This window comes from Elephantulus edwardii, unplaced genomic scaffold (genome assembly GCF_000299155.1).
Source record: "Elephantulus edwardii isolate Elephantulus edwardi_28Jun2011 unplaced genomic scaffold, EleEdw1.0 scaffold00007, whole genome shotgun sequence".
Lineage (NCBI taxonomy): Eukaryota > Metazoa > Chordata > Mammalia > Macroscelidea > Macroscelididae > Elephantulus > Elephantulus edwardii.
In genome coordinates, this window is record NW_006399757.1 from 19,935,525 (window position 1) to 19,955,441 (window position 19,917).

Genomic DNA, 19,917 nt, shown 5'->3' on the forward strand with positions numbered 1-19,917 from the left:
AAAAGCACTGTACTAAATAGAAGAATCAAAACACAAAAAATTATATAATACATGATTTATTTAATATAAAATTTGGAAAAACAGAAAATTCAGGGATGGAAATCAAACCAATGGTTAAGGTTAGAGCTGTTGAAGAGGACTGCATGCTTAATGAGGCAAAGAAACCTTGTAATCCACTAGAAATAGTTTATATCTTGATTTTGGTAGTTGTTCAACAATTATATACATTTGTAAAAATGAAAAAATTAAATCCATGTTTAAATTGAGTGAGTTTGAGTGACTAACCTAGCTACTCAAATTATACCTGGAAAGCTCCCTCTCAGCCAGCAAGCCTCCTCCCAGGGGGCACCCAGCTCTTGCTCTGTGGGACAGGAGTCACACTGCTCTGCCTCAGCTGGTCTCTTGGTCCTGCTGCCACCATTACTTTGTTGCTGCTTCTCATTGTCTCATGTCGTATCTTGTGTCATAGACCTTTGTTTCTTGCTTTGAGAAGTTCTTGATATGCTTTTGGCTTTTTTTTCTTTCTTCCTCTGGGATGACTCATCTTAATCTAATGGCAAAGCAGCCTTCTGCAAGTTAGCATTTCACACACCTTACTCACATGATTCTGTACCACAAAAGCATCAAGGACCTTTTATATCTTTTTAATGAGCAATATAATAATATTCAAGATCACAAGAGCTTCAATTTGCAAAGCCCTACCCATCTAAATGCAGAGGATCAAATGCAGCCTTCAGTATAGACTACCTCTTCATAATAACAAAAAACCAAAACAAAACACCAAACTTACCCAAAACAAAAAAAAACAAAGATCCTCACCACAAGACCAGTAGGTAACATCACGATAGATGGAGAAAGATCGAAACTGTCAACTACTTCATCTTACTTGGATCCATGATCAATACGTTGGTACCAGCAGTCAGGAGATCAGGGAACATAAATCATTGTGAGCATATATTGTTAGTGATCTCTCCAAATTCATAAGGAGCAATGATATCAGTCTAAAGATTAAGGTGCTCCTGGTTCAGGTCAGACTTCCAATCGCCTGCTATGCATCTAAGACCCGGACAATGAAAAAAGATGCTAGAAAAAGAATTAGTACTCTTGAGTTGTGATATTGGAGAAGAGTGCTGAAGGGCTGATAAAAGAACAGATATGTATTAAGAGAAAGAAGTGCAACCAGAACATTTCTTACACGTAAAGCTGATGAAGCTTCCTCTCAAACATTTTGTACATGTTGTTAGGAGAGGATATTTCTTCGAAAGAACATCATGCTTGTAAAGGTGGAGGGTCAGCAAAGGAAAGGAAGACCCTCAATGAGATGGATAAATGTAGGATCTGCTTGAAAGGGTGGAGGATCAGCACAGGAGAGGAAGACTCCGCATAAAATGAACTGACACAGTGACTCTGGCAATGTAGACAAGTACGTCAGAGACAGTGAGATTGGCTCAAGATGGGGCAGACTTCAGTGCTATTGATAATAGGATCACTATGAGTCATAGTAGACTCAATGGCATATAACATTGATAACGTGAAGCAAAACAATATGGAATTGAAAAAAAGATTCACAAAAAGATCAGTGAACTGGATAATAGAATTCATTTATTAACTAGTCACTCTATCTATGCATCTATCTATCCATGTTATATTTTGTGATTGCATGATTTATAGCCACAGAGTGGAATATTTAGTAAATGTGAACAATCTATAAATACTGGAAAATATGTTAATGCTTTCGCATATAGTGAAGATCAAAAGAGTATATGCCAAGTGATTTAATTTCTATTAAATTTAAATATATAAACATAGAGATGACTAAAGGATAACTGATGTCTTTGAATTGTGGTGTTGGCAAAGAGCTGTGAACATCCCCACTGGCTGCCAAAAGAACAAGTAAATCTAGCTGTTTTGGAAGAAGTGAAGCAGGATATTCCTTAGAGGCAAGGATGGTGAAATTTCACCTCTGTGCATGTTATCAAGAGGGATCAGTCCTTTGGGGAAAAAATACACCATGCTGAGAAAAGTGGAGAGCAAGACTGTCAATGAGATGGATTGACACTGTGCCTGTTCCAATGGACCCAAGCATGAAGGAGATCATGTGGATGGCACAGAACAGGCGTAGGTTCAGAACTGTGGTTTGTAGGTCCACTGTGAGTCACAGTCAGCTGGATAGCACATAACAACAACAACAATCTGTGCTAGTAAAAGTAGAAAATGTGCATGTTCTTAAGTGTTGGACACAAGGGGTGTAAGAGGATTTTGAGATACTAAAAGTAATGCAAGAAAGACATATGACTTTTTACCGAATTCCTGAAGTCGACATTTTGCTCTGTATCTTATTTTTTTTTATTTTTTATTCCCTGCTTTCAGCTCCTCTCCCTTCTCACTTCTCTCCTTCTCTTGTTTAGTGTATGTTTGTGAGTGTGTATTTAGACACCTGCTTATGTATATGTACTTATATCTATATATGTGAACACACATAAGGGTTTTCTAAGAAGATGCCATTTACACAAATGCATCAAGCAATACCTTGATGATAGTTGTACTTATCAGAAAGATGACTATGTTATTGTGAGGTACTCTCAAGTTTATTGTGCCTCATAGCAACTCCATGTGACAGAGCACTCAAACTGCCTGCTTTTTTTATAAATTTTAAGCTTAAAATGCACTTAGGAAAAGATATGATAAAAAGAGAAGGAATTAAAGTGGGTTCTTATTTTTCCTTGGACTGAGTTTGGGGAAGAGAATGTTGTTGGTAGAGGAAAAGGAAAGAGTGAAATATAATTTGTCAGCATTTTTGCGTTTCTCTTAAATGCAAATACAGTGCAAAGGAGTCTAAGGTTTAGTAGCAGTTGAATGTCTACACTAACGTGGAAAAGTGGTCAAAATTAGCTGCAGAAACATTTTCAAGGGATGCCTTTGATATTCTCTGTTGTAATGCACAGGCCAAACCCTAGAGAAGCCTTTGATGGCTACCAAAAAGTTGGGCTCACTGCTGGAACACTTAACTTCTATGACCTCTGCTAAAGGCTTGCCAGGAACGCCACAGAACAGTGTTGTTTCCCGAAAGAAGCTGACACATGGGATTAGAAATTCAGTCAGAAATTTTACTTTTACCCATAGGTACTGGTGTGACTATTAAACTGAGAAATTTTTAAAAATGAAAGTTCTTACTTTTTTTTTTCTTTGCTACTCTGTCTACTCTCTGTGTGAAAAACCCCAAAGACGTGTTCGTTGCTTGCTGTAAACGTATGTATATGGTGAAAATTAGCTTACATGTCATGCAATTTCTTCTGAAACCTTTCACAATACTTTGCCTGCACTCAATCTAGTTCTAGTTATCCATCTAATTTAACTTCTTGCCTGGAGTTTACATCACTGATTGCCTGCCAGTTTTTCAAATTCCCACCCCCACCAAAAGAAATTATTACTCACACTGTCTTTGACATTGAATTAAGCATATAGGTACATTTTGAGAAACTGATATTTTTACTTAATTAAATTATTTTCTACTTTCCTCATATTTTTTTCAAAACAAAGAACATAAAGCATAGAATATTTACTCTAATTGTTCCCAGTGTTGCTTGTCTCAAGTGGATTCAAATGCATGTGTGTCAGAGTAGAGCAATATTCTGCAAGTTTCTAGCCTGTTTTCTGAGGCATCTTTGGATGGGCTCAAGTAGCCATCTAGGAGTAGAGAAGCCCATCACTTTACGATTTGTATCACCTAGGCAGTTATTTATGTTAAACAAGCAAAACTCCATAGCCATTGAGTCAATTCCGTTCACAGTGACTGTGTACAACAGAGAAGGACCTCACCACAGGGTTTCCAAAGCTGACAATCTTCACAGAAGCAGATTGCCAAGTCTGTCTTCCACAGAGATATTGGTGGGTTCAAACCCCTGACTTTCTAGTTAGTATGTGATGGCTTAACCATCGCCTCGCCAAGTGTCCTTTATCTTGAACAGATGCTTCAAGAAAGAGCAGAATATATTTGTTCCATGTCACTAAGACAGAATGCCAGAATACATTAAAAAATACATTGGGGTTTACTGGATTTGAATTAAAGAGAATACTTCTATCTCATACTGCATGGAAGGAGAGGAGAAATTAATTGTATTCATCAGTTGACTGTCCAGGAATTAATCATTAATGCACTTTGCATTTGTCATTTGTTAAAGTCATCAGTATGAAATCATAATAATTTTATCATGTATCATTAGGTGAGTACACAATAATTATTGAGTTTTTTTTCTAAAAGAATCAGCTAACACAAAAGCAGTGGTGTTTAAACCACTCTTGCCCTTCAAATGTCTCCTAATAGATGTAAAGACATTTTTAAAACGCACAACACTTTTATGTGGAGAGAGAGAGAGCTTTTGTCCTCTACCGGAAATAAATCACATTGAAGAGGCAAACTTGCTTTGTGATAGGTTTGATTGATGTTCTAATTATTTATCACAGCATACCAGTGAGGCATTTGTGAAAAGTAAAATAACAATTTTTGTAAAAAAAATGAAAAATTTATTTCATTTTATTATTAATTATAGAAACCAACTTTGAATCTTTGGCTGCGGTGCTGAGTGGCTCGAATTGAGAAGTACAAAGTCAGACCCTGCTGTGTGAGTAAACTGATGACTCACATTTAATATCAGGTTCAGCCAGGAACTCAAATTCTGCCAAGTTAACTCCACAGGGAGTCCCACTTCAACCCACTCACATTTCCTAATAACAGCACTCTGTTTCAACAGTGCTGAAATAAGCTGTGCTTCACTTTGGCATTTTGATTTTTAAATGAAGGGAGCATGTGAAATAATGAATTGCCGTGGTGTGGTGTCCCAGGACAAAGTCTTAAGGCAGCTACTTGAAAAGACACCTACCTTTTTTATCCTAAAAGCGTAAAACTGTGTCCTATTTGAAATTAGAAGGATGCTCCATTTATCTCAAAGTCAGTAGAAAAATTATTGTAGTACCATAAAGATAATGCTGCTTTTATTTATATTATGAAGATGACCGTATGAAGGAGAGTCATTTATAAATTTATGCTTGTAGGAACAGGAGTTTGAGAGAGATTTAATTTACAAACCTGAGGCCAAAGAAGTTTCATGTGATGCAGGCCATGCATTTCTGTGTTTTGACACAGGGATTTAAACTATCACACTGGTTAGGATTTTTATGACCCCTTTAGACATGTTTATTTGAAATCTCTCTGGCTTTATTTGGTGAACTTTAGACATGCAAAAGTACCCAGAGGGCACACACTCACCTCTGGCCGATTTGTTTCCCATTTTTCCCTTTTTAGAACTCTCCTGCTCTGACACCATGGCCAGCCACACAGATCAAAAGCCCCGTGTTTATTGTCCTGGCCACATGACGGAAAATATATCTCTGGGTAAGCACTGTATTAGATTTCCTGCCCAAGAAGACAGAATACTTTCTGTTCAGACACAAAGATTGTCCCTAAAAAGAGGCTTGTGTTCGCCTGTGAAGCTGCACTGCCCGTTGATGGCAAATCCAGTATTTTGAAATGTTGACAAATCACTGCTTCGGTTTTGTTTCTTTAATGTCCTCTTTCCTCCTCTCTTCATAACAGCACCGGGGGTCTTTGTGAAAGTCTAACTAATTTGGTGCATTTTTTGGTTGCTGTTCTTCCCAGGAGTGAAAGAAGCCTTTAATAATGTAAAGAAGTGGTAATTTGAAAAGCTTGAACTGAGTTTTGAGAGGTGAGACACAAACACCAATCACCTTTATTAGTTGTGTGTGTGTGGTGCTTTGTGCAGGTGTGTGTTTAGGGGATTAAATAAACAACTCTGATCACTGAAGTCCCAAGTCTAGTGCAAAAATCAGGGGGATAGTCTTATTCAATTGAAAGATTTCCATTACCAAGCCAGAAATCTCTGTCATTTCTGCAGGGAATGGTATGAGTTATGTGTTGTCAATAGTTAATGGTGTTAGCTTTAAAAAGTTGGTGATTTGAAATCATTCGGAATTACCTTGCAAGAAAGATTCTTGCCATTGACAGTTCTACAGAGTGCAATTCTACTCTGTAACATGTGGGATCTCCATGAGTCAAAATGGACTGAACAGCAACTCATTTCTGATTTAAAGAACTGCCCTCCGCAGTTTGCTCCTTTACAATAGATGTAATATCTTATTTTTAGAAATCCTCTCTGTAACCTTCTGCTCTGAAGAGTAGACAGATCCTACCTTGAATGTGAATTTGGGGTACTTTAGAAACATGTACACTTGGTTTTAAGATTCAAAAAAAATAACAAGAAAAAGAAACTCAGACACAATGAAAGCTGATTTAAAGCATTGCTTCTCAAATTTTATATTAAAATTATCTTAGCAGTGTGCATTAAGAAAATCTTCTGTCCGTGACCTCTCCAGAGTGCTGAAGAGCAATGATGTCAGCCTGGTGACATGTCTTCACAGTTATTTGCTATGCATCAGAGAGCTGGATAATGACTAAGAATGATAGAAGAAGAATCAACACTTTGAGTTGTGGTGCTAGAAAAGAGTATTGAGCATACCATGGACTGCCAAGTGAACAAACAGATCTGTCCTGGAAAGGATAAAACCAAGTTGCTCCTTGGAGGCAAGGATTTTGAAACTCCATCTCACATACTTTGGGCATTGTAAAAGGAGCAGACACAACATGGTGGATGCCAAGTCTGACTTCTGGCTGCTTCATAAAGGGGAACTATTCCCATCAATTATATCCATGTTGTTGTTGTTGTTATGTGCAGTTGAGTCTCCTGTGACTCATAGCAACCCAATGTACAACAGCCCTAAACTGTGCCATTACCCCATTACCCCAGTCACTGACTCAATCCATTTCATCAAGGGTCTTCCTCTCCTGCACTATCCCTCCATCCTACCAAGCAAGACATCCCTCTCCAAAGACTGGTCCCTCCTTGCAACATGTCCAAAGTATGTCAGATAAAGCTTCAGAATCCTTGCCTCCAAGGAGCAGCCCAGCTTCACCCTCTCCAGGACAGATCTGTTCATTTTCTTAGCAGTCCATGGTATTAGTTAATACTCTTCTCCAACACCACAGCTCAAACACATCAATTCTCCTTCTATCATCTCTAGTCATTGTCCAGCTCTCTGATGCATAACAAATGATTGCAAAGACCATGGCATGTATCAGGTGCACCTTAGTCTCCAGACTGACATCGTTGCACTTCAGCACTTTAGAGAGGTCTTTAATGACAGATTTTTCCATGGCAATATGCCTTTTAATTTCCTGGCTGCTGGTGCTGAGAGTGTTGACCGTGGAGCCAAGCAGACTAAAGCTATGAACAATCTCAATCTCTTCACCATCCATTATGATGCTGCCAATCAGCCCAGTGGTGAGAGTACCATCCAAATAGCTGCATGGTCAGAAATGACACTCTTATGCTCCTGCACTTTTTTCTACCAATCATTAAGTACATTTCATTTGTTACATGACTCATAGACTTTACTCACAATTATGGGATTTATTAGGGAAATTGGTTGAAGAGTGGAAAAGGCAATGAATATCTGGAAATGCAAACCCAGGTTTAGTCCAGAAGTCCCAAGCTAGGTTAACAAGGCACAATTCCCCAATTAGTGAAAGTCCAGGTTCAGTTCAGCAGCACAAATGGAAGAAGTGTCTGGTTTTCTCAAACTTTATCTCGCAACAGTTATAAGTGAGCTCTTTCTTCAATTATCCAGCAAGAAAAATCTTTCACTGTGGCTCCATCTCTAAGGTTCTTCCAGTTTATTTTAAAGCCATACCATAATCTCTCTTCACAGTCCCTCCATCATCTTCCACAATGTAACAAGATTTATATTTACTCTCTACACTGAATCTTACCACTTTTGATGATTTGCAAGACCATGTGTCTGTAGTTAATTAGCCTGAGATCATGCCCCTACAATAGGGGCTAACACAATGCCTAAAAAGGAACAACTTTTAAGGATTCCAACACCCCAGACCTGTTGCCAGGAAGGACGAGTATTTGGAGAAGGACATTATGCTTGGAATGGAAGAGGGAGAGCACAGGAAAGGAGGACCCTGGAGGAGATATATTGACTTAGAAACTGGAGTAATCAGGGTAGGTGTGTTGGAGGCATTGTGAGTGGTGCAGGCGAGAGCAGGTCTCAGAGATAATGTCCACAGGTTGATGTGAGTTGCAGGAGACCTAACAGCATGGAACAACAGCCACAGTGTGCCAAGCCTTCTCTTTTTATTTTGCTTCCTTTTCTTCTTTTTTTCTTCTTCTTCTTTGGAAATGAATTTTTTCCTATAAAAATGATCTATTTTAAGTGTAGTAAAGTTCTAGAAGTGAATAAAAATATGGAAGCTAGAATATCTCCATTTAAATATCATTCCAGATTTCTGTTTATTATTTTTTGTTTGCAGTTATCTAATTCAGTGTTCACTAAAATGATACAGTGATGCTTAAGCTATCTCTTTGGAAAGTGATCAATGTCAGTTTAATTTAACTTGTGAAGTGTGTGTGTGTTTAGCTGAGCTATATAAATGCTAGTACTCTATTTAATAAGACCATCACTTCTATATCATATATATGTTTTTTTCCAGACTGCATTTAGAGAGGTTGCTAGTTTACATTTATTGATTGTTCATAAACTGAAGGATATAGAGAACATTTTTAAACTTCTGAAACAATGAGTTACCAAAAGCATTACATAAAATTGATGGGGTATCTAAGAAAGGAAAATTTAAGTCAATTGATTTTAATATGTGGCCCTCAGGTCTGGTTTTAATTGTTTTTGGTCAAACATAGCACTGGCCTGTCCATTTGCTGTACAGAGGTAACTCATGGTTGCTGTGATGCTGAACACTGTTAACACTGAAGTGTCAAATGTGATAATGGTTACCCATGGTGGACAGTGTTGAGTGGAGCTCCCCAAATAAAACAAATTTGGAAGCAGGAGTGGTTTGCCTCCGGAAACTTGATGAACTTGGAGAAACGATAAAAGTTATACAAGTGTTCAAGTCTTTCATTCATAGGGTCATTATGAGTCGTCTACAACTCATGGCACTTAACAACAACATAAACCAGAGATAGATAATATATTCCTGTATTACCTGCTTCTGTGAGGGAGGAAAGAAGTGGAAGAAAGGTGATTGTACTTTAAATGAGATGAAGAACAGAAAAATAATTTCTTGGTTATCTCTGGAGAACTAGTGAATTAATTTCACAATAACAGCTAAAACTGGGAGGAGATTTTCCAAGATTTACTTAATAAAATTTCTAGATATTATAGTGTCTGCTACTGAAATTTGAAGCTTCGCCTCACTTACTTTGGGCACGTGGCCTGGAGAGATCGGTCCTTGGAGAAGGACATCATGTTCGCAAGGGCGGATGGATGGGCAGCGCAGGAGAGGGAGACCCTGGATGAGATTAATTGATACAGTAATTGGGGCGATGGGGGTTGGTGTGTCGGAATTAGTGAGATTGGCTCAGGACAGGGAAGGGTTCAGAGCTGCTATATATCGGGTTGCTATGTATCCCAGGCTACTCGACCGATAACAGTCTAAGTCAGATTTGGAAGCAGGAGTGGCATTCACTTCCTAAACAACTTACTTCTGGAAACTCTATCAACTTTGATAAATGTCCATAGTTGTAGAGGGGCTTCAGGTCTTTGATTCATAGGGTCACAATGAATTGTGCTCGATTCAAAGGCAATCAACAATCAACAACTGCTAAAGCAATCTGAATGGTAAAAAGTACAAAATTAATGAATTAAGGCAAACCATTTCATTGAGACAAAACAGATATAATGGGGGGGGGAGGTGGCTGGGGGATCAAGACAAAGTAAGTTGCCAGTAAAGCAAAAGAGAATGAATTAAATGTACCAATCAAGAGGCGAAAGTGTGGCAATATGGGTAGGGGGAGAAGCACTCATCAATTTTTTGCCTATATGAGATATATCTAAGAAACAAAGAAAAAGAAAGACTGGAAATAAAAGGCTGGAAAAAATATACCAAGCTAATGGCACTCACAAAAAAATCTGGAGTGCCATTAATCTCTGATAAAATATACTTCAGAATGAAGTGATTAAAGGTATGATAGATCAAGAAAGAAATAGCACCACACCATCAGTACGAGACTTGAACGTACCATTATCATGAAAGGATAAATCAACTCAATGGAACTTAACAAGGAACTAAACTACACAATCAGCTAGCTCAAACTTGAGGAGTTATTCAGGGTGCTGTACTCAACTAAAATTCAATTAATTTTCTTCTTAAGTACACATGGTATATTCTCCAGAATCGATCATATATGAGGGCATAAAGCAATCCTCAACAAATTTAAAAATTATTGGAATGATACAAAGCATCTTTTCAGACCACAATGCCATAAAAGTAGAATAAAAAACTAAGTGGGTAAAGCTTATAAACCATCCATGTGGAAGCTAAAATAACCGTCTAGAACATAATTAGTTATGGAAGAAATAAAAAAATTCCTCGAAACAATGATAATGAAAAAGAAAACATACCAAAACCCCTGGGATACAGCTAAGGCAGTCCTCAGGGGACAGGTTATGACAATAGATAGACACATAAAAAAAAAGCAAAATTAATGACCTAACCACACCTCCATCAAATATAAAAAGAATAACAATCTAATCCCAAGATTTCTAGAAGAAAGGAAATTGTAAGAACAAAGCTGATTAGTGAGATAGAAAACAGAAAAACAATTGAAACTGCCAACAAGAACAGAAGGTGGGGGTGGAGGACCTTAAAAAAAAAAGACCGGATGCTGGATCTTCTGAAGAGTCAGTACAATAGACAAATCATTAACGAACTTAAAAAAAAAAGGATAGAGTGATAAGACATAAATAACTGAATAAGAAATGATAAAGGTAACACCACAAAAGAACCAGATGAAACTAAATTGATATCAGAAGAATGTGATGAAAAGCTATACTCTAATATATTTGAATATCTAAGGAAATGGACAAATTCCTTGAAACTCACAACCTACCAGATTGACCTAGACAGATGTAGAACACTTGAACAGATACACCACAAAACAAGAAATTGAACCGGTGATAAAATAGTCTCCCACAAAAACAGTCCTGACCCAGATAGCTTTATTGCTGTATTTTACCAAACATTCAGAGAATATCTATCTCCAATTTTTTTCTTGTTATTTTAAAAATTGAAAACATAGGAACACTGTGAGAGTCATTTTATAATCCTGTATGTATAATCCTAATAACAAAACCAGAAAAAAAATTACGAAAAGTCATTACTACAGACAAATATCTCCCATGAATATAGACCCAAAAATTCTTAACAAAACCTTGGCCAATATTATACAACAGTACAATAAAAAAGAATTAATCATGACCAAGTGGGATTCATACCAGGCATATAAGGTTGGTTCAACATACGAAAAACAATCAACGTAATTAATCACGTTAACACACCAAAGAACAAAAGCTGCATGATCCTAACAATTGATTCAGAAAAGCCTTGGACAAAATCCAACACCTTTTCCTGATTAAAACACTCAGCAAAATAAAAATAGAAGGGAATTTCTTCAACACAGTGAAAAGTATATACAAAACCCAAAATTCAACCTCATACTCAATGGAGAGAGACTAAAGACATTTCCTTTGTGAACAGGGACCAGAAAAGGATGCCCACTGTCACCACTTCTAATTCAATATTGTTTAGACATACTTGCTAGGTCGATACAATAATAGAAGGGAATAAGAGGCATCCAGATTAGCAAAGAGGTGGGAAAACTGTCATTATATGTTGATGATATGATAGTGTACACAAAAAAACACAGGGACTCAACAAAAAACTGTTACATCTAATAAACCAATTTAGCAGATTGGCAGGATACAAGATCAATATACAAAAATCAATGGGATTCCTCTACAGTAACAAAGAAAACACAAATAAGGACATTAAGAAAGTAAAACCACTATAATAGCCAACCATAAGTAGATACTTGAGAATTAAACTATTTAAAGGCATAAAATATTTTTATAAAGAAAATTACAAAAGACTACTGAGAGAAGACACTGAGATTGCTAACAGCTTTAGTTTGCTAGGTTCCATAATCAACACTCTTGGTACCAGCTGCCAGGAAATCAGGAGACAAATTACATTGGGCAAACTGGCTGTCAGAGACCTCTCTAGAGAACTGAAGAGCAATGGCATCAGGCTGGAGACTAAGGTGTACCTAATCCAGGCCATGGTCTTTGCAATTGCTTGCTATGTGTCAGAGAGCTGGACAATGAATAGGGATGATAGAAAGAGGATTGATGCCTTTGAGATGTGATGCTGGAGAAGAGTCTTGTATACACCATGGACTGCTAGGAGAACAAAAAAATTCATCCTGGATAGGGTTAAACCAGGCTGCTCCTTGGAGGCAAGAATTCTGAAGCTTCATCTGACATACTTTAGACATGTTACAAGGAAGGACTGGTCCTTGGAGAGGGACATCATGCTTGGGAGAATGGAAGGACAGCTCAGGAGATGAAGACCCTCGATGAGATAGACTGAATCAATGACTGGGGTCATGGGGTAGGTGTGTCAGAGACAATAAAGTCGGCACAGGATAGAGCAGCATATATGGCTCTCGTACATCAGTCGCTATGAGTTGCAAGTGACTCGACTGCACATAACAATAACTATTGTGAAAAACAATAAGAGACCTAAATATATGGAGAAATATTACCTGTTCATGAATAAAAAGGCTCAAGACAGTGAAAATCACCATCCTACCAAAAGCAAATCTACATAATTAACACAGTCTCAATATAGATGTCAAAGTAATTTCTTAAAGTGAAAGAAATAGCAGTGGTTAAGTTTATTTGGAGAGGAAAGAGACTTGGAACAAGCAAAATATTTTTGAAAAACAAAAATGAAATGGGAACCATAGCACTCCCTGATCTTAAAATGTACTATACAGTTGTAATAACCACAACACCATGGCACTGATACAATGACAGAGAACCAAGGGAATAAAATTGAGAACCCAGACATTAATCTGTCTACCTGTGATCAACTGGTGCTCAGCAAGGAAACAAAACCAAACAAATGGAAAAATGCAACCTCTTCAACAAATGGTGCTGGCAAAACTGGACTTCTTCTTGCAGAGAGCTGAAGCAGGATCCACATCTCACACCATATACAAAAATGTACTCAGAATGGATCATAGATATAGGGGTAAAGCCTCAAACCAGAAAGATCGTAAGAGACAAAATGGGATCAAACTTACAAGGCCTAGACTACAGTATAAAAAGGCTAGCAAATGCATCCAGAAATACACAACCAGGAGATGATAACATTAATGAAATGGGCCCTCCTAAATAAAAAGTATCAAAATTTTTCTATTAGGGTGAATAGAAAACATACTGACTGAGAATAAAAAGATTCAGCAATACTATCTCAAACAAGGGTCTAGTAATGAAAGTTTGCATAACAATGCAGGGCCTCAATAAGAAAAATATTAATAACCCAATTTAAAATAAGCAGAAGAGATGAAAAAATGTTTACAAAGAAAGGAATTCACATGGCTAACAGACACATGAAGAAATGTTCAAAATCACTGGCAATCAGATATATGCAAATAAAAACCACATTGAAATGCCATCTCACCCCAGTTGTTGTTTTTATGTGCCGTCAAGTCAAGTAATACCCATCGCAACCCTATGAACAATAGTTCTGAACTCCTTCCTATCTTGTGCCTTCCTCACACCTCCTGACACACTACAGCCCATTGCAGCAGTCACCGCATCAATCCACCTGGTAGAGGATCTTCCTCTCCTTCACTGACCCTCCACCTCCCTGAGCTTCATGTCCATTTCCAAGGAATATCCCTTCCTAGCAACATGCCCGAAGTATGAGGCGAACCGTCATCTTCTTCCCTCCAAAGAGCACTCCGGCTACATCCTTTCTAAAACATATTCGTTTGTTCTTCTGGCTGCCCATGGGATGTTCAGCACTCTTCTCAAACACCACAGCTCAAATGCATCAATTCTTCTGTCATCCTTACTCATTGTCCAGCTCTTAGATGCATATGATTTGATCAGAAAGACCATGGCCTAGTAGATGCACCTTAGTCCTCAAACTGATATCATTATTGCTCAATAATTTGGAGAGAGGTCCCTAACTTCAGACTTTCCTGATTTCCTGACTGCTGTTACCAAACGTGATAATTGTGGATCCAAGTAAGATGAAGTTGTTGACAGTTTCAAATCTATTCTCCCATCTATCATGATGTTGCCTATTGATCCAGTGGAAGAATCTGTCTTTTTTTACTCACTTCTGTACTAATGGCAAAATTTAACAGGACAGCAAGCAATAAATGTTGGAGAGGATGTAGAGAGGTTGGAACTTTCACGCACTGTTGGTGGGGTTGTAAAATGGTACAACCACCCTGGAAGGCAGTTTGACATTTCCTCAAAAACTAAACATAGATATTCCATATATTCAGCCATTCTACTGCTAGGAATATACCTTAAGGTAAAATAACTGAAACACCAATGGAAATTTGTACACTGATGTTCACAGTAGCACGATTCACAATAGCAAGAATATGGAGACATCCCAAATGTCAACAAATTAACATATTGAGTAAATATGGCCTATTCACACAATGGAATGCTATGCAGCACTTAGGAGTACCAGCTAAAAAAAGAGTATTTTGTTGTTTATATTGGCAAAAAAAATTTAATTATCTTTAAAATAAGGAAAATAAGGTTATCATTAGGCATTTTAGCAACTATGATTTACACCAAGATAGAAAAACACAATCCACAGGTATTTGGATGAGTAATAAGCTATTATGTCCAATAAATCTTGAGAACAATTCCTTCTATTCGAAGGAATAGAAGCTACTAAAGCCAATTTTACATGTAGAATTGAATGATTAGTAGCCTAAAAATTTTTATGCAACTACACTAAAAAGCAAAAAGTACGTAAAGATGAAGAAAGGGGGGAAAAAGAAAAAAATGTAAAGTAGAGAAGAATAAGGTAGGTTAGGAAGAAGGACAGAGGGAAAAGAAAAAATAGGGAACAAACTTCCTTATACAAAATAAAAAAAACATAACTAAATAGCATTCTTTCATCATAATGAAATAAACATAGAAATTTATTTTGTTTACTTACATACAGAAGAAAAAAACCTTCACATTATCTCACAATTAAATTCATTAAAGTAAGGAATATTTTGGAAAACAAATGAAAATATGCTATCTTGCTAAAGTAATTTTTAATAAATTGTATTCTATTAAAGTCATAATATCCACAACTTCTAAAAAAATCTAGAAATGTATCAATTTTTTTAAAAAGCAGAAAAAAGGATTTTATAGCAGGAAAAATTGATGTTGAAAAGTCAAAGAAGCAACCAAAAAAAAAAAAAAAAAGGTATCAGAGAAACAACCAGCTAACCTAAGGAAAAAAAATAAAAAGGATGAGCCTAACATGTAAAATTAGCAATCTCATCAAGAATCGTACTGCTTAAAAGAGGAGTATTTAGGCAAATCTTATTACACTGCTTTGTACAAAGCAGTTTGGTATTTTTCTGAAATATCAAAATTGCCCCAGTAAAAATAGAAAGGGCAAAACAGAACAATTTCAATAAACAGTTAATGCACTGAAAAACTCATAAGAGAATTTCATTGGAAATTTTATAAAATATTTAAAGATTAGATAATTCATCTGCTACTTAAAGAATTGTTGTTGTTGTGTACTGTCCAGTCGCTTGCGACTCATACCCATCCTATGTACAACAGCCCTAAACCCTGCTCTAAATCACACTGCCTAGTCACTGAATCAATCTACCTCATAGAGGGTCTTCCCCCCCTGCGCCGTCCCTCCACCCTTCCAAGCACGATGTCCCTCTCCAAGGAGCTGTCCCTCCTTACAACATGTCCAAAGCATGTCAGATGAAGCCCCAGAATCCTTGCCTCCGGTTTAACCCTGTCCAGGATGAATGTTTATTTTCTTGGCAGTCCATAGTAAAGTCAAAACTCATCTCCAGCACCACAGCTCAAAGGCATAGATTCTCTTTCTATCCTTCCTAGTCATTGTCCAACTCTCTGATGCATAACAAGTGATTGCAAAGACCATAGCCTGCATCAGATGACGCACCTTACTCTCCACAGTGACACCATTGCTCTTCAGTACCCTGGAGAGGCCCCTAACAGCAGACTTTCCCATCGCAATACGTTGTTTTTTTATTTCCTGGATACTGGTGCTAAGATTGTTGACCGTGGAGCCAAGCAGACTAAAGTTGTTAACAATCCCAATCTCTTCACCATCCATCCTGATGCTGCCAATTGGTCCAGTGGTGAGAATCTTTGTCTTCTTGACATTGAGCCTCAATCCATATTGGAGGCTGCAGTCCTTGACCCTCTGCAGCAAGCATTTCAGGTCCTCCTTAACTTCAGAATTAAAGAAATACAGAATAATTAATTTCAATTTTATGAAGCCAACACCAAATCAATCAAAACTTGATCATGGGAGAGGGGAACGATAGCCCAGTATGTGTACATATATATCAATGCAAAATCTTAACTAGTAGTATACAAAGTCTAGCAACACATCAAAAAAGTAATACATCATGATCAAGTATGATTTATTTTAGATGAAATTTGTTTCATAATTAATTTACTCATTAATATAATTTAATCATATAATTATCTCCATGCTTAAAGAAAAAACATTTGATAAAAATCAATATTCCTATTCAAAATAACAAAACAGGAATTTAGGAGTATTTTCTCAGAATGATGAGATTTAATAGGTGGCATATAAAATTAGATCTCGGTCTCAAAGCCATTTTGTTGGCATCTCAATCTCTGTAATTTTGGACATGGTTTTATGTGTAAATAGTTCCCTTTCTTAATAAGACTGTATCACTGTAGACTGTCTTACACCTCATTACTTCTGTTGCTAAGTGCTGTGCAATTTCTTTTAACTAACAGTCATTCTCTGTCACAAAATAGAATTGTTCTGCAGAGTTTTTTTGGTTGTAATCTTTACAGGAGCAAATCAACAACTTTCTTTCATCTAGCAACTGTGTGAGTTCGAACACCCAAACTTTCCATTAGCAGTCAAGCATCCCCACTGCTTGTAACATCAGAGCTCCAAAGTTAAGGGCTAGGGATGAGAAAAATATGTTTAATTGCTTACATAACCACATTCCCATCGTTTTATCATATTCATAACTGACATTTTGACTTATTAAAGAAATTACATCAAATTCCCTTGTCTTAGTCTCCATTCTTTATGTTGAAGGTTTTTAATATTTTGGGTCATATCACAATTGTTATAGTTGGATTATAAACAAAATGCACTTAATGAAAAGATTAATCATAATTATCTACTATTTGAACAAATTTTTTTGTGAAGCACATTCATGAGATTCTGGGATTATGACTGTAAAATATATGAGAGTCTCCAAAGACCATTAGTAAAGTTTATGAACTTTCTTCTTAGCCTCTATTTCCCTATAGATTTAGCCACCACTAATTGCAGAGATGTCGAGTCTACAAAGTTTTCACTACTGACTAAATAAAACCTTTTACTCATGTTAAAATGATATGCTTTCAAAGGTTAAAATTGTCCCACCACCTTCTCTACTAGACATCAGTTTCTGATGTTTAGTAAACAAGACTGTGTTTACCTTATTGTTCACATTTATTTTTGTGGAAATTTATTTTGTGTTCACAGCTTAACACTGTTGTAGTCTGAGGGCAACTAAATCTTTTCAAGTCACTATAAATTATGTCTTCTGGGTTTGCTTTGTTCTCCTATCTCCTGAAATAGTAAATTAAAAATGTGAACTGGCAGAGAAAGATCATAAGCTTCATTAATTGTCATCAGTGAGACAAGGCATTTTTGCATTCTTTCTATTGGTGAAGCAACTATAAAACCAGAGAGAGTCAACAGATTTTTTTCCCAAAAACTAAAAAACCCAAATAGGTATAATCCCAAGCCTCTTTTTTAAAAATGCCGTTTTATTGCCTTCTATTAGAAATTACCATTATAATTAAAATAGGAAATGTGAACTCTAGATATAAGGGGGAAAGATAAATAAAAACTGGATTATTATATTCAAACCTAAAGCATAGTGACGCATGGAAATAGATGCCTGGAAGAGGACTCAATAGGCTAAAGGAAAAGGTTATAAAACTCTCATGAGATTGAATAAAGTGTGATTAAAGGGGAATCTGATCTACTCTTTCTTTACCTAGTAAACTAGTTGCTATTGAATTGATTTGAACTCATGACAATCCCATGAGTTTTAGAATAGTATCATACGCTGTAGGAATTTCAAGGATTAGTTTTCAAAAATATCTAGATCAGCCTTCCTTCAAGGTGCCTCTGTTGTACTCAAGCCACCCAACTTTTTATCAGCAGCTAAGCATTGCAATGGTTTCCAACAAGCAGAAATTCTTCAAGTCAGAATTCCCACGTCCACTGGTTTTCTTCTCACTGGATATCCTCTTGAATCTTAAAGCCTCAGAGTTTCTCCACTATAATATAGGGACAAATGAAAATTAGGCTCACTATCTTGAGCAAGCAAACAAAATCACAAATGGAAATTTCATAAATCCAAATTTTTATGTGGTATGCAACTTACTAATAGGGAAACTTAATGTAATGCAAGAAGGAAGACAGAAATTTTATTATCTTTTTAATTTTTCAAATAAAATATGAGCTCTGTGGTGGGCTAGAGGTAATGAGTCCTGACAACCCAAAGATATTTGATTCAAGTTCACCAGCTATTCCACAGGAGAAAGATGGGCAATCTATTTCCATGTGATTTACTGCCTGTGAAAATCCACCAGATGGCTAGCTATGCATTGGGTCTGACTTGAGGGCACATAAAGCAACAAGCATTTCAAGAGCCAGAACTAAATGAATTCAAACATGTTGTAAAATTTTCTCTTCAACAATTGATTTAGAGAAAAGAATAAAAATTTTGTTTAAATTGAAAGAATCAGGAGGAAGAAAATAAGGAACATGCTTAAAAACATAAATATGTCATACCAATTTTATAGGTAATATACATAAAATCCTTAATCCAGAAAATAGAAACTGTGTGTTGCTATCTACTACATATGTAAAATATTTAAAAATTATCATTTGTTAGTATGTAAGGATAGGCTACACAAGAAAAAGAATATTCATTATTTAAATCACATTTTTGGTTCATTAAGTAATAAAAGCAGTCCTCACAAAAAAGAGAACTACACCCTTGAATTTGTCACTTCTAAATCTGATGAAATCTATGGTAAATGGATAATTAAAATTGAATAATATAAAACCTTACATATTAAATAATAAAAATTGTGGTGGATTAGAGAATATTATAGTTTACTAAGGAATGCATGGATGGTTCAATATAAAAGAATTTATAAAAACATGTCTTTGTGTTACTAGATAAAAAAACTGAGCGGACACAGGGGGATGAGAAGGATCTCTATCAATAGCATAAAGTCAATTGCAATAGTAGCACAATGTCAATTTTAATGAGGTCAGGTAAAATCTCCTATCTCTTCAGTGATCCACTTTTTTTTCTATCACGTTTAACATTAATTCTGCCTTTCATGCCTTCTGTTTTCATCATTCTGAGCATCTCATTATCAAGTTCTATATATTTTCCTAAAAATCGTATCCCAGTTTCCTGGATGGATCTTAGTTGAAAGCAGGGAATACCAGAGGAATGTCTATCTGTGTTCCATTGACTATGCAAAGGCATTTGACTGTGTGGCTAATAACAAACTGTGGCTGACTCTGAGAAGAATGGGAATCCCAGAACACTTGATCGTTCTAATGCGAAACTTATAATTGGACCAGGAGGCAGCTGTCAGAACAGAGCAAGGGAACACTGCATGGTTCAAAATTGGAATGGGCGTACGCCAGGGATGCATACTATC